Source organism: Rhinolophus sinicus, linkage group LG02 (assembly GCF_036562045.2).
Source record: "Rhinolophus sinicus isolate RSC01 linkage group LG02, ASM3656204v1, whole genome shotgun sequence".
In the NCBI taxonomy this organism is placed as follows: Eukaryota; Metazoa; Chordata; class Mammalia; order Chiroptera; family Rhinolophidae; genus Rhinolophus; species Rhinolophus sinicus.
The window spans coordinates 170,921,928-170,936,579 of NC_133752.1; the positions used below are offsets into that span (position 1 = coordinate 170,921,928).

Genomic DNA, 14,652 nt, shown 5'->3' on the forward strand with positions numbered 1-14,652 from the left:
AAAATATTTTATCCTTTTTTAAAAACAACAATCACATAGACTTTGAATCATTTGTTATACACGATTTATATTGTCTGCTAGATTGGAAGTTCTCTTTTGTACCACCAATTACCTTATATCCTGTGGATGCTCAAAAACTATTTATTGAATGAGTTAGTGATTAAGTCAGTATATTTAAATTACATAAATATGCAAAAAAGCAGACATCATGATTTACAAGAAGGACTGTACCCTTGGTGTGTGCGCACGCGCGCATGTGTGTGTGTGTGTAATTTCATAGAATGACATAATAATTATTGTTTTTTCTGGTAGTTTTATATCTGTTTTTACTTTTGGACTCTATCATTGAATGTAATTCTAATTGTGACTTCAAGATGGAAGATACATAAGAAAATTTAAAGCCATTTGTCTATCTCACCTAGGATTCCTCTTAGGAAGTATAGCAGACTGGACTATAATTCACTGGACTAGGTCTGCCTAGTTCGGTGAAGTTTTATTGGAGGTGCACAATCAGGTTTCTACCAAAGTGCTGCCCTAGGCTTCTTTTCAGCCTTATTTATTTATTTATTTATTTACTTATTGCTAATCATGAGTAAAACTTCATTCTTTTGTGGGTTGTCAACAATGGTTTCCACAATGATGTGATGATTATGATACAGTTAGAGTATAATACAGTCCAAGTACAAATTCTTATCCAAGGAGATGGGGGTGGTTTCCAGTGATGTACAGAACAGCAGATCAGATTATGAAATGTCTCTTTTTAAGTTAAATTTATGGGGGTGACATTGGGTAATAACATATAAGTTTCAAGTGTACAGTTATCTAATATATCATCTGTATATTGCATTGTGTGCTCACTACCCAAAGTCTAGTTTCCTTCTGTCACCATATATTTGACCCCCTCTATCCTCTTTAACCTCCTCCCCCACCACCCTCCCCTCTGATAACCACCATACTGTTGTCTATTCAGCCCAATTTAAATTCATACTGCTTTTGGTTACAGTAATTGCAGAAACATTTGGCCATAAAATCATGACCAGATAATTCTAGAGTCTTCTAGCTTTTAAATATTAGGAAAGAATAGTTACCTAATAAGAGAGTTTTCAATATGAATTGATTATTATGAAGCAATGAGACGCAAGATTTGATGAAGTGAATCAGACTTTAGTATTGCGGTGGGTAGCTGGGGATACAGAGCAAGGCACATTTGCCCTGAGTGCAGAAACGAATGTCCACAGCAGAAACTTTCGAGGTTGGTTGGGATGAATAAAATCAAAGGGTTTGGGCACCAAAAGTTAGAGCTTGAGGGGAAATAAGAGAACTGAAGATCAATTCTATTTTTAAAGTTTTCCTGAGGACCAGACACAAGAGAAGGAAATGGGAAAGAAAGGAATTTGTATGGGTCATGTTTATCTTTTATATTATTCAAAGAGCCTGTCTTTGGAGCTTAATAATTTGCAATTTTCTACCTGTGTAAATTTGGATAAAATTACTTCCCTCTTTCCCTGAGTTTCTGCTTCCTAAATTGTAAAATGGGGATAATAATATTTCACAGAGTTCTCAAAAAGATTACATGATTTCACACACATACCATATATATGGTGTGTGTGTGTGTGTGTGTGTGTGTGTGTAAAATTAGCACAGTGCCTGGGACATAATACTACCCCACCCCCAAGCAAACCTTAGATTTATTCAACAAATGGTAATTGAGTGTCTGCCAGCTGCTCTGCTTTAGGCACTGGTAATACAAAGGTGAACAAGATAAAGCCTAAATTCTAGGGGATAAATGAAAAGAAAACATTTGGTTGTTGGAAATGACTGACCAACTTTAGCATTTAAAAGAATATTCAAAATATAGATTGCTGATGTTTGGACACTTATGTTTAATATGAAATAAACATATAAAAGTTTGGCAAATATTTAAAAGGGAAATTACATACTGAATTTTAATGCATAATAGATTTGTTCTGTTTATTTTGAATTTCCTTTTAAAACATTTGCATTTCTGGATTGTAGTGGACATGAGGGTCCACCCCAGAGGATTTTGTAAAGGAGGAAGGGGAAAAGTTGAATAGAGCACATAAGTGAAACATGGACAGAGAATTTGTATCCAAATAGGGTTAGGAAAAACAGTGAAGTCAGTATGTGTAATGAGGCAGAAAAAAGAAATACTGTATTGTTTGGCAGTTGATCATAACATAACAAAATAAAAATAGCATCTTTAACTTATACCAATATTAACAAAACAAACAAACAACAATGAATAACAACAGAATAATAGCTAGAGGCTAACTCGGAAGAAATAGCCAGAGTGGAAGCTAAAGAAGTCTGAACATCAGATAATATAAAATACTTTTCATGCTATTTAAGTATCTTTAAAGAAAGATCAAATATGTACTGGACATGCTTGTATCTTACCAGATATCATTTACTGAAAGTAAATAAAAAAGATGGGGAAATGACAAAGGAGAATAAATAGTCTCATAGTAGCAATTCTTTGCATTGACAGGGTGGGAATAATTTTCCATTCATACTCTAATCCATTCTCAAAGACTATGTGTATGTGTGTCTGTATGCATATCTTAGAAAGAAAAACAATCTATAAACTACCATTAATCTAAGGCCATGTCTAAAATATCTTGAGATTATGGATTGGTTAAGAGAAAAATATTTTTCATTTGTGTCACAGACCCACATGTTTTCTTAGCAAATCAATTTTTGAACCAGAGCAGATCAGAAAGGCTGCAATTGTTTAGAACTTTCAAATCATCTGGAAAGTTATTCTGCAAGTAGGGTCAAACCCATTAGCAAAACAGATGTTTTCCTCTGTGGCAGGAAAACACAACTTTCTTATATGTATTTCATATGGTTCAAATCCATTTCAGAAATAAGATTCTTAAAGGGTCTTGGGACTAGAGGGCTTTTCTAGACTCTGCCAATAAAAGCATGGCCAAGGCCATTTAGGTGTTTGAAAGTCAATATTTTATAATATTCTTTTAATCTCATGTTTTATAAAACAAGAGAAAAATGTTATAAAAATCTATGTTGCTTCTCCAAAGTCTCAATAAAAAGGTTGGAGTTGGATTCAAATCAACTGGCAATCACTGGCAGGACTCTTGGGAGCTATGATGGGGTAGGACAGGTCATTAGAGAAAACAGTGGCCTGAGAGTCATTTTGGCCTTTCTTCTCGGAAACAGCAAAGGAAAGCTTCTTCTCACCTACCATTAGGAAAAAGTAGCAAAAGCTCCAACAGATGGGTTTTGTCAAAAAGCCAAAAACTATTGTGTCCAGGAATATAGGAAATGGGTCCATTCAAAAACTCATTTAGGGAAAAATTTTCCTTTTACAGATGACTTTCAGATACAGATGCATACAGATGAATTCTCATTATTAGATAGCATAAATCACATCCTTTGTTGTTTGTTTTTAGCCTTTTTAAAAACAGATACAAAATGTTAATAGACAGAAAGCATTTGCATTGGTCATTTGCCGATTAATTGTTTTAATCTAAAAAGTTCCATATTCTTAGCCAATGGAACATTTTCCTTTTTAATAATTAGGTTTTCGGCTTTCTTTTCACCAAGAAAAAACAGAAATAAGGAAACTAGAAATCATGAGGAATTACTTCTTTTTTCATTGTACCAAATAATGTAAACCTAATTTTTACCAATAGTAAAATGAAGGCATACTTGCTTGATTAAGCTGATTAAATTGATTTAGAACTATTAGGGTTGTCAATATTTGAAAATGTTGCTTAACTAGATAGAGAAGTACATTGCTGAATGTTCAAAAATAATTTATAGTTTCAAAAGAACAGCCCATAAAGAAAAAGGGTGCAAGCTATTACTTGGATTCAGAGATATGGAGATTTCTGCTATTTCTAGAGAAGGATTGCCTGCTGTCACAAAATGTTTTAGGTCTCTTTATAATGGGGTGCTATGATAGTATAGGCTACAGCACTGACAGAAGGTGTTTGTGCTTGTGCTCTGTTCATCTTGGCTGGGTGCACAAGCCTGCTAAAATTGCTACTATTACGAACAAAGGGCTTTGGATTCACATGTGTCAGGGAAAATGTGAGTAGAGTAAAATATTGATACTTAGCAGATATGCCTTATTTTCAACTTTTCATTTACATTATAACCTGATTCACTTATATCATCACCAACTTTGTTTACTCTCATTCGTTAGAAATTTTAGAGCGAATTCCTTTGAACCTGGAACACTTCAATCATCCCTTTGCTTCAGGGAATTGTGAGCTAGAAAGGTACCATGCTTTAGAGAGGAAAATAAAGATCTCTCTATGAAGATTATTTGCATTTGTCTAAAGATAACACTATTCATCCATTGTATGGAAGGATGCCCGGAATAGAAATGAGAAAGAAGCAAAGATTTGCTAAGAGGATAGCTTTCTAATTCCTTTTGAGACATGTCTTCCAAGTATAGCTTTACTTTGTTTGAAGTGTTGTGATTTTCTGAAACTGGGTATATATCAATTTTGGTAAGTGTGAAAACACATCCCAAAGCCAGAAAAGAAATGAGTTCTATATTTTCTGCAGCCATCTCTCTCTCATCTTACAACCCTCCTAGTACATAATTGAAAACTGACATTGTGTGTGCATAAGAAAAGGAGCAATTGGAGATAGGAAAATTGTGCAAATGTTTTTGAAAAAATAGGAATATGTGCATTTGAAGGATGTATGCTGAGAAAGGGCTTTGTGCAGTGAGTGTAGAGGTAAATGAGGTTCCAGTGTAATTTCTGGCATTAATCTGTGTCCACAGCACTTCCTCTTAGGTGGAGGAGGAAAGGAGATATTTAGCATAAGAGAAAGATATAAGGTTGGGAGAAAAGCTGAGATGTTTCAGGGGATATTTTGTAGAGAGAGACTTATAGGAAACAACACTAGTCATTACATTAGTTTAGGACACATTGTGAAAGAAACATTATGGCGTTTCTATAACTGCCTGCACTTAAATTATATTTCCCCCCCTGTGGAAGGAGGGGTGGGTAGAGTACAAAAGGGAAAAGGCGGTGGAGAAAATGAATATGAGCCCAGATGACCCTGACTCCTTCTTTGCTAACCTTAGAAAAGAAAGCAGAAACATGTCATTAGGCCAAACCTAAAGACAGCAAAAACTTTAGGTCTTCCTAAGTACGAGAAATATCACAGACCAGGATGGGAAAAAAATCAAAGCTTATAAATTACTGGAAACTAGAATGAACAGGCCCTTAGGTTTCTATCCTAAATAGCTCTTTAAAAGTGTATTGAATTGTTTTTTCCAACTATTTTTATAGAGTGAAATCTTCCATCTGGCTACACTGAGAAAGAATTTCAAAGTTGTGGAATAGTAGAATCAGAGCTGGAAGTAACCTGCATCTCTTTTCATCCAACCCCCTCATTTTTCTTTTAGCAATTGTGGAGTGTGATGTAAACAGAATCTATCGAGTCCACATGCTCCAGACTTGCTGATTAAAAACACAAAACAGCTTTTGCTGCTCTGTTTCCTTCCAGCTACTATTCTATCCCTTTGTCTTCCTAGCTCAGCCCCTTGCAACAGCAGTCTGCGTTTTGCTCTCTCTGCTTCCTCCCGTCCTTCAGCTTCCCAGGCGACAGAGCTGCCACTGCCTTGAACTTCCCCTTACTCAAGTTCTCTCACAAAGCACACTCTTCTGTCTGGGCTTCACAGCAGGATGGCTGGACTTGAATCTTGCTGTTGTCACTTACTTCCTGTGTAACCCTGGGCAAGTTCACCTCTCCTGGGCCTCATTTTCTCATCCATAAAGTGGAAATAATAATAATCCCTAGTTCACAAAGTTGTTGTGAGAATCGAATGCATTAGGCCCTGTAAACTGCTTAAACCCGTCTCTGGCATGTTATCATCCCTTAATAAAATAAATTTAAGTTCTTAGGTATCATTATCTTTGTTGATACCTTTGCAGTATTGTTAACGAATTCCCTCCTTCCAAGCTTCCTTCCATCCCTCCCTCTTTCCTTCTTTCCCTGCTTCCCTTGTTTACAAATATTTGAGAGTCTCTCTTCTCTGCGTCAGGACACTGGAGCAACAGTGGTGAGCAAGGCAGCAAATACTTGTTCTCACGGGGCTCATACTCCTAGTTTTCCTCTTATCGCTCTATTAGATGCTTCTGCCTTTTCTGTGGAGGCTCCTTTCCTCTCTCTGCCTCTTGACCTCTTACATTATCCTTAGATTTTGTGTTCTTATTCTAATATATTTTCCTGAAGATGAAGGCATCCATGCTATTCCAAACCTGTCTTTTGTCTTGACTTTACTCCTCGGTCTACACTTCCAAATGTGGTCTCTTTATTCCCTCTTTCCTAGTTCAGGTCTTCATTATTTTTCTCTTTATAGAGGACTAGTCTTCTAAACTCCACCAATCTATGCTCACACTTTTTCTAAAACACAAACCTCATCAGTAATTCAATCATGTATTCACTCACTCACTCACTCACTCATTCACTCACTCGTTTGCTCACTCATTTATTTAATAACATTTAATGAAAACCCATTGTGTGCCAAGCACAGATCATTTTATTTCCCCTCTCAATTTCTTCAAAGGTGCCTTGACTCCATTTTATTCTTCTGTGCCTATGTACATTCTGTATCCCCTGCCCTCACCCCGACCCTTCACAAACTGCTGTATAACTCAGCTCAAATTTCTCTTCATTCATGCTCTGTCCAGCCCTGGGTATATAGCAATAAATACGACTGAGAAATACCTACTCTCCCACAATTTACATGAGGGAAACAGACAATAAACAACTGAACAAGAGGACTTCAGATTGTGATAGGTAAGGTAACAGAGGGAGGGAGGGAGGGAGAAAGAGAGGGAGGGAGAGAGAGAGAGAGAGAGAGAGAGAGAGACATTGTGTGTGTGTGTGTGTGTGTTGGGGGTACAATTCCAAACAGTGATTGGTCAGAGAAATCTTTCCTGAGGTAACATTTGAGCTGAGACCTGAATGAAGTGAGAGAGTGAGTCGTGTAGATATCCGGAAGAAGAGTACTCCAGAGTTCCAGAGCAAGGGAACAGCAAGGACGAAGGTGCTGTGGTGGAAGCCTGCCAGAGAGCTCCAGGGACAGCAAGGAAGTTGGAAAGCAGTCAGTGAAGAGCAGTAGAGTGAACCTCCGCGATGCCAACCTGGTTCTGTACAGCAGAGTTGGGCATTCATTTCTCTGTGCTGAGGTTGTGCCTGGGATTACCTCGTGCTGTTACAACATGGCATGAGGTTGTCGCTATTTGTTTCTGTCTGTCTAATTAGTAATACTGAAAGTCCTTAAGGGTGGGGACCATTTTGTACTCATTTTTGTATCCCCAGGCCTATCCCTGTGCTTGGCAGGACCTTTGCTGAACGGATGAGTCAGAGGCCCTTAAGATGCTTTCTTATGCTTGAGTCAGCAGTTGGGTCTCTGGGCTCCCACTGCTCTCAATAATCTTTCTTATTATAATCAGAGCTTTCATCACCTCTCTCTTAGCTCCTGGTATCGATATTTTACCAGCTTTGGGTACTTCCCTCCTGGAATCTTGATTCATGAGCATTCCTGTACTGATTGCCAGCCAGGACCAGCCACTTCTCTAGGGTTCTTATGTGTTGCAGTGATAAGTGCAGCCTGTGTGAGCAATGCCACCAAAGGACTCTATATATTGGAGCTGTGGGAAGGCTCCCACCAGGCAGACGAATAAATGAAAATAAATGCACAGGGTAGGATCAGAATATGGGATGAGATGCAAGTTGAGCAGAGAAGAAAAATACTGACAACTGACTGTGATTATTTAGAAATGCCACCATGAGATTTTACTTTAAGGTTTTATAAATATTTTAATATTTTTTGTCACAACCTGTTTTTGTGTGTGTATGCAAGAGTAAACAAACTTTAGATTTTAGTCTATTTTCATATGACTGAAAGGTCATATATTAGAATACCATGATTTCACAAGATATAAGTTCCGGAAAGCAGGCAACAGCTATGAAATGAGATGCTATATTTGTTTTTGTTTTGTTTTGTTCCTTTTTAGTGCAAGAAGTTGGAGTTATTCTTTTAAAGATAGCAATCTCAAAAATTGTGAACGTAGGTGACAATCATTAGCAAACAAAAAAGCCTCTAAATTGTTGAAATAAGTGTTATCAAGAATGTGAGCAAAAAATTATATATCTTATAAAGTAACTTGTAGGTGCCTTATGCAAAACTACTTACTCTAATTTCATACGTGATTATAATAATTTGGTTATCTATTATTTAAGCCACAGAGGATTAAAAGCAATAAATTGTCAGAGCAGGAAGGTAGTAGACAAAGTCACAGCAAAGAAAACGGATGGAAGGATGCCTGACTGCACAGAGGAGGCAGAAAGATTTAAAGAAGCAGACATTGAGTACTTAAAATGGTGGCTTTTAGGGCCTCCAAGTCCAAAGCAAACAATGCACTACCATACAGGTGCATAAGACTTTATCTACAAGTCAAATAAAAAAACTCTTAATTTTTTAAAAAAGTTGTTCATTGTTTTTCAAATTGCGTTTGGTGACAGACCTGACCTGACTTGCACTTGTTTTGCAGCAAATCTGATCTGAACTGATATGAAGCTACTTCCAATTTGTATAAATATGCTTTGCTGCAGAAGTAATGTGTTGATCACAGACCCTGCTGACGGTGTTATGAATATAAACATCACATTCCTTTACAAAACCCAAACTTCCGGTTGCATGGGTTTGGGATAAGGTGTTGTGCACCTGTGTGATACAGTCATGAACGCACATAATGATAACTATAGTTAATAAGAAATGCTATGCTTAAAGAAGATAAGAAAGTGTGGGAAATGCATTAAAAACCTTGCATTTTTAAAAAGTGTTCATTAAAGGAAAGGAAAATTGTAGTGTTATTTGGAAAGTAAACAAGCGTTTATAGTACACTTTAGAGATTGCGTGTGTGTGTGTGTGTGTGTGTGTGTGTGTGTGTTCTTTAAGATGAAATTAAACTTGGAATCTGGCGCACATATTTGCTCTTGCCTTGCTGTAACTTGGAATTATGCACTGTTATTAGGAAAATTATCTTTAAGGTTAATTTTAGTTTTTTTTGAGCACCAGGATATCTGAGTGAGAAAGTTATTCAGAGATGTAAATTTGCTTTTTTAAAGCCGTCCAAGTTTGTAATAGTTTTGTTTTGTTTTTTGTTCCCCCCCAGGATTCTGCTGTCAATGAAGACAAAAATTTGGGTGCCAATTTAAGGAACAGAGTCTGTGTTTGCAATGCCAATGAGCGTCCCCCAGGGGAATTGTTAAATAGCCTGAGTGTTATTCTAGCTCAGTAAACCTAAGGACACAAAAACACAACTTTAGACATTAGCAATGGACATTTAAAAAATCTATCTGAATTCTAGCAACAGTAAACAATTCAGAAACACACAATAGACAATAAAATATTACTGTTTAATTTTCTCTGCTCCAAAATAATACAGGTTTACAGTTAAAAATTCAAATATTATAGAAACGTATTAACTAAATAGTGAAAGTAACTCTTAGCTACATTGTCACCCTCCCCTCATAAAAATGTTGTTAAAATTTTGGCTTATATTTCTCTAGCTGTTAATCCTTTTTACATAAATTAATTTATGCTACATAGTGTTTTGCTACTCGCCTTTTCACCTTACTTGGCTATATGTTGAGGTCTATCCAAATTAGTGGTTAATATCACCACTTCATTCTTTTCAATTATAAGATAGAATTGTGTTTTATGGCTACTCTATAATTTAAAACTGGTGATTTTTTGAAGGTTTACTTTTTCCACGTTTATTTTATTTTTCTCCTTTGATTCTCATCTGCTTTCTTGTTTAGACACAAGTAGAACAATAAAAAGCCTAGATGTGATTCGAAAAATTTGCAAATAGTGACATAAGTGCTGTTTTCAAATGACAAATTTCAGTTCTATGGAATGAGCAATACAATTATCTCAAAAATACAAAACATACAATGTCTCTTTTGTATTGTCCCTGTCTGTGTCTTGTTTTCTTATTCTCTTCACATTGTCTTTCACAGAACAGAAGTTGTTAATTTTAATGAAGTCCAGGTTATCAATTCTTTCTTTCATGTATCACACCTTTGGTGCTATATCTAAAAAGTCCCAGACCCAAGGTCATCTGGGTTTTCTCAACTATGTTATCTTCTAGTTTTACAGTTTTGCATTTTACGTTTAAGTCTGTGATCTATTTTGAGTTAATTTTTATAAAGGTGTAAGGTCTGTGTCTAGATTCATTTTTTCACATTTGGATGTCCAGATGTTCCAGCACCATTTGTTAAAGAGACCTTTTTTGCTCCATTGTATTGCCTTTGCTCTTTAGTTCAAGATCAGTTGACTATATTTATGTGCATTTATTTCTGGGCTCTTTATTCTGTTCCACTCACCTATACCACTCACCAGTACCACACTGTCTTGATTACTGTAGCTTTATAGTAAGTCTTAAAGTTAGGAAGTAGCAGTCCTCCAACTTTGTTCTTCTCCTTCAATATTGCGATGGATATTTTTTGTCTTTTGCCTTAGCATACAAACTTTAGAATCAGTTTTTCAATATCCACAAAGTAACTTACTGGGATTTTGATTGGGATTGCATTGAATCTATGGATCAGGTTCGGAAGAACTGACATCTTGACAATATTGAAACTTCCTATCCACAAACATGGACTATCTGTACATATGTTTAATTCTTCTCTGATTTTGTGCATCAGTTTTGTAGTTTTCCTCATATAAATCTTGTTCGTATTTTGTTAGATTTATAATTGTTTCATTTATGGGGGTGCTAATATAAATGGTATTGTGTTTTTAATTTCAAATTCCACTTTTCATTGCTGGTATATAGGAAAGCAGTTGACTTTTGTATACCGTGTTTCTCCGAAAACAAGACCTAGCCAGACAATCAGCTCTAATGAGTCTTTTGAAGCAAAAATTAATATAAGACCTGATATTATTTTGCTATAATATATTACTGGATTAATATAATATAATATAATATAATATAATATAATATAATATAATATAATATAATATAATATAATATAATATAATATAATAATGTAATAAATACCAGGTCTTATATTAATTTTTGCTACAAAAGATGCATTAGAGCTGATTGTCTGGCTTGGTCTTTTTTGGGGAGAAACACAGTATTAACCATGTATCCTGTAACCAGACTATTATTGTTTAGTAGTACCAAGAGGGGTTTTGGGCAATTATTTTGGGTCTAATACATAGATAATCATTTCACATGTAAACAAAGACATACGTCTTTTTTCCCAATCTGCATACATTTTATTTAATTTTTCTTGTCTTATTGCATTAGCTACATCTTCCAATATGATGTTGAAAAGGAGTAGTAAAGGGGGACATCCTTGCCTTGTACTTGATTTTAGTGGGAAAGCATTAAGGTTTTCACCATTAAGTATGATGTCAACTGTAGGTTTTTGGGTAGATATTCTTGATCAAATTGAGGAACTTCCCTTTTATTCCTAGTTTACTGAGAGTTTTTATGATGACTGGGTGTTGGGTTTTGTCAAATGCTTTTCATGCATCTATTGATATGATCATGCATTTTTCTTTTTTAGCCTGTTGATGTGATGGATTACATTAATTGATTTTTAAATGTTGAACCAGCCTTACATCCTGGGTTAAATCCCACCGGTCATGATGTATAATTCCTTTTATATATTGTTGGATTTTGTTTGCTAATATTTTGTTAAAGATTTTTTCACCTATGTTCCTGAGAGCTATTGGTCTGCAGTTTTCTTTCCGTAACAATATTTTTACAATTTTCTTTTCTTGTATAGTGTTGCTTGGTGTTGGTATTAGGGTAATGTTGGCCTCATAAAATGAGTTAGAAAGTATTGCCTCTGCTTCTGTCTTCTGAGATTAGGGAGAATTGTATAATTTCTTCCTTAAATGTTTAGTAGAATTCACCAGTGAACCCATTTTGGTCTTGTGCTTTCTATTTTGAAATGCTATTAATTATTGATTTAATTTCTTTGCCAGATAGACCTATTCAAATTGTCTATTTCTTCTTGTGTGAATTTTGGCAAATTTAATCTTTCACAGAATTGGTTCAAATTATTTCATCAAATTTGTGGACAGAGTTGTTTATAGTATTCCTTTATTATTAATTTAATGTCCATATGATCTGTAGTAATGTCCACTCTTTCATTTCTGATATTAGTAATTGTTGTCCTCTTTTTTTTTCTTAACTCACTAGAGGTATTAATTTTATTGATTTTTCAAAGTACCACAGCTTTTGTCTTTGTTGATATTTTTTCTATTGTTTTCTTTTTTCAATTGCATTGATTTCTGCTTTCGTTCTTATTATTCCTTTTCTTCTGCTTGCTATGAATTTCATTTGCTCTTCTTTTCATAGTTTCCTAAGATGGAAACTTAAATTGCTGCTTTTATGTCTTCTTTTTTGGCATATACATTTAGTGCTATAAATTTCCCCCCACACACTGCTTTTGCTGCATTCCACATGCAGCAAAGCATTTTGATGTTCAAAATATTTTTAAATTTACCTTGAGATTTCTTCTTTGAGTCTGTGCTATTTTGAAGTGTGTTGTTTAATTTCTGTGTAATTTGGGATTTTCTGGGTATCTTTCTCTTATTGATTTCTAGTTTAATTCTATTGTGGTCTGAAAGCAGATATCATACGATTTCTATATCTTTAAATTACTTAAGGTGTGTTTTATGACCCAGAATGTGGTCTATCTTGGTGAATGTTCCATGTGAATTAGAGAAGAATATGTGTTCAGCTGTTGTGGATGAAGTAGTCTATAGATGTCAATTATATCCAGTTGATAGATGGTGTTGTTGAGTTCAACTATGGTCTTACTAATTTTCTACCTGCTGGATCTGTCCATTTCTGAGGGGTGTTGTCATTTACTTATTTTTGACTAAAAAAGCATCTTGCAGGTGAAGTAGAGGTTATACTTGGAAAATCTCTTCATTAATAATATTTCACTTCCCTTCATGCTTCAAAATTTTCACACATCTAGTTATATGGTATAGAATAAAATAAAGCTTTTTCACATTTGTGAATTTGTTACACTCAAATGAATGTAAAGAACGATAATAATAATAATACAATCAATCTACAACAAATAATAAATCAATATATACATCAGTTACAAAGAAAGAAGCAATCCCAAGCACCTCCTAAAATGAAAGAAAATATAATAATCCAAGCAATTTGGCTTTTTTCCCTCCAAAATGCCAAATAATAATGATGGCAGTAGCCAAGATGAAATTACTTGTCAATCAAAATATGCTTAGAGGATTTAGATTAGATCATAAAAATAATATTCTAAATTACAGTATAACTTTTTTAGATTTATACACTGATATGGTTTGCATTATTAGGCTTTAAGATTCTGAGTCTACAGAGCTAAGCACAGTAGTCCTTAAGTGATATTCATACATCAGACTTAGGTATTGGAGTTGGGAGGGGTATTTGAAGAATACGTTTGACTCCTGGGTATTTTAGATATAGCTCTAATTCTCCAGAAAACATACAGCCATTATAATTTCTTCACATTTTCTGTACTTAGCCTTTATACACAGCTGTAGACTCTATCTGTTCCTCAAGTTTTGCTGCTTCATTCCACATTTTGGATGCTCCATTCATTCCATGTATCTGCTTTCATTCTGTCCTGCATCATTTTCATGCCACATAGCAACATTAATAAATGAGATTTTCAAAAGTGAAAAACTTATGACACTATAGGTGACACTATAACTAAATAAGTTTGACATTGATTCTTAACAAAAGTATAAAAGATTATTAGCAATAGTTTTAAGCACTTAGAAAAGAGGGTACAGAGGATCACTGATACCAGAACAGGTTAATTTTAAACAGATCCTGTTTAACTAGCTTTGCTCTTTTTTTTTTTTAAATAATTACTTGGACTGGTAGATTTAGTGATGCTAGAGACAATGCATTTTTATTTCAGCAAAGCATCTAGAAAAACTTTCATGAAATCATTATAGTATGATTACATGAACTAAAGTGTTTGATCTGGAAGTGTCGGTTAATCACTGATTGTATTCTTGGAAACAATTTTGGATGGTGGGCTGTAAGGCTCTTATCTAATCCTGTTTTACGTTATGTTTTTGTTTTTTTTAATTAGATCTACGTGGAAACAAAGAAGGCATGTTCATTAAATTTACAGATATTGTAAGTGTAAAAGTGATCACTACTATAACATTTCTTTATCTGAAACTATGTCCTAAAACAAACAAGATGTGATTTAATAAAGATAAAAGAAAAATATTATGTTTAAACATATAGAATTATAGAAGTATAGACTATGTAAGGTGGAAGGCATGATTTAATTGTAGTCCGTGTGTAATAGACTGGGATTTTTTTTTTTTTTTTTGATTCTAGGTAATATGTTTGCTAAAAGAAAAACCTAATTAATGTAGGTTTGAGATGCCTTATTGGCAGAGTATGCTTGATCAAAGGAGCTACTGATCAGTCCATGACTTAATTCTTGGTACACTGTATTTGAATATTGTGTTTCTTTCTGAGTGTACAATTTAAGGAGAATGAAAAATTAAATCACATTCAGAGCAGGGAAAAGACTGCAGTTAGAAGGGCTCACCATGCCATTTGAGGAATA

General features: G+C 34.8%; 1 long non-coding RNA gene across 1 annotated transcript; it reads left to right on the top strand.

Annotated features, from left to right (window-relative positions):
- Positions 1–6,694: 6,694 nt before the first annotated feature.
- On the top strand, positions 6,695–9,980 carry LOC141568792 (uncharacterized). The gene is made up of 2 exons (XR_012491983.1): positions 6,695–6,807; positions 9,192–9,980. It is a non-coding gene; the product is annotated as an uncharacterized LOC141568792 (long non-coding RNA).
- Positions 9,981–14,652: the final 4,672 nt, after the last annotated feature.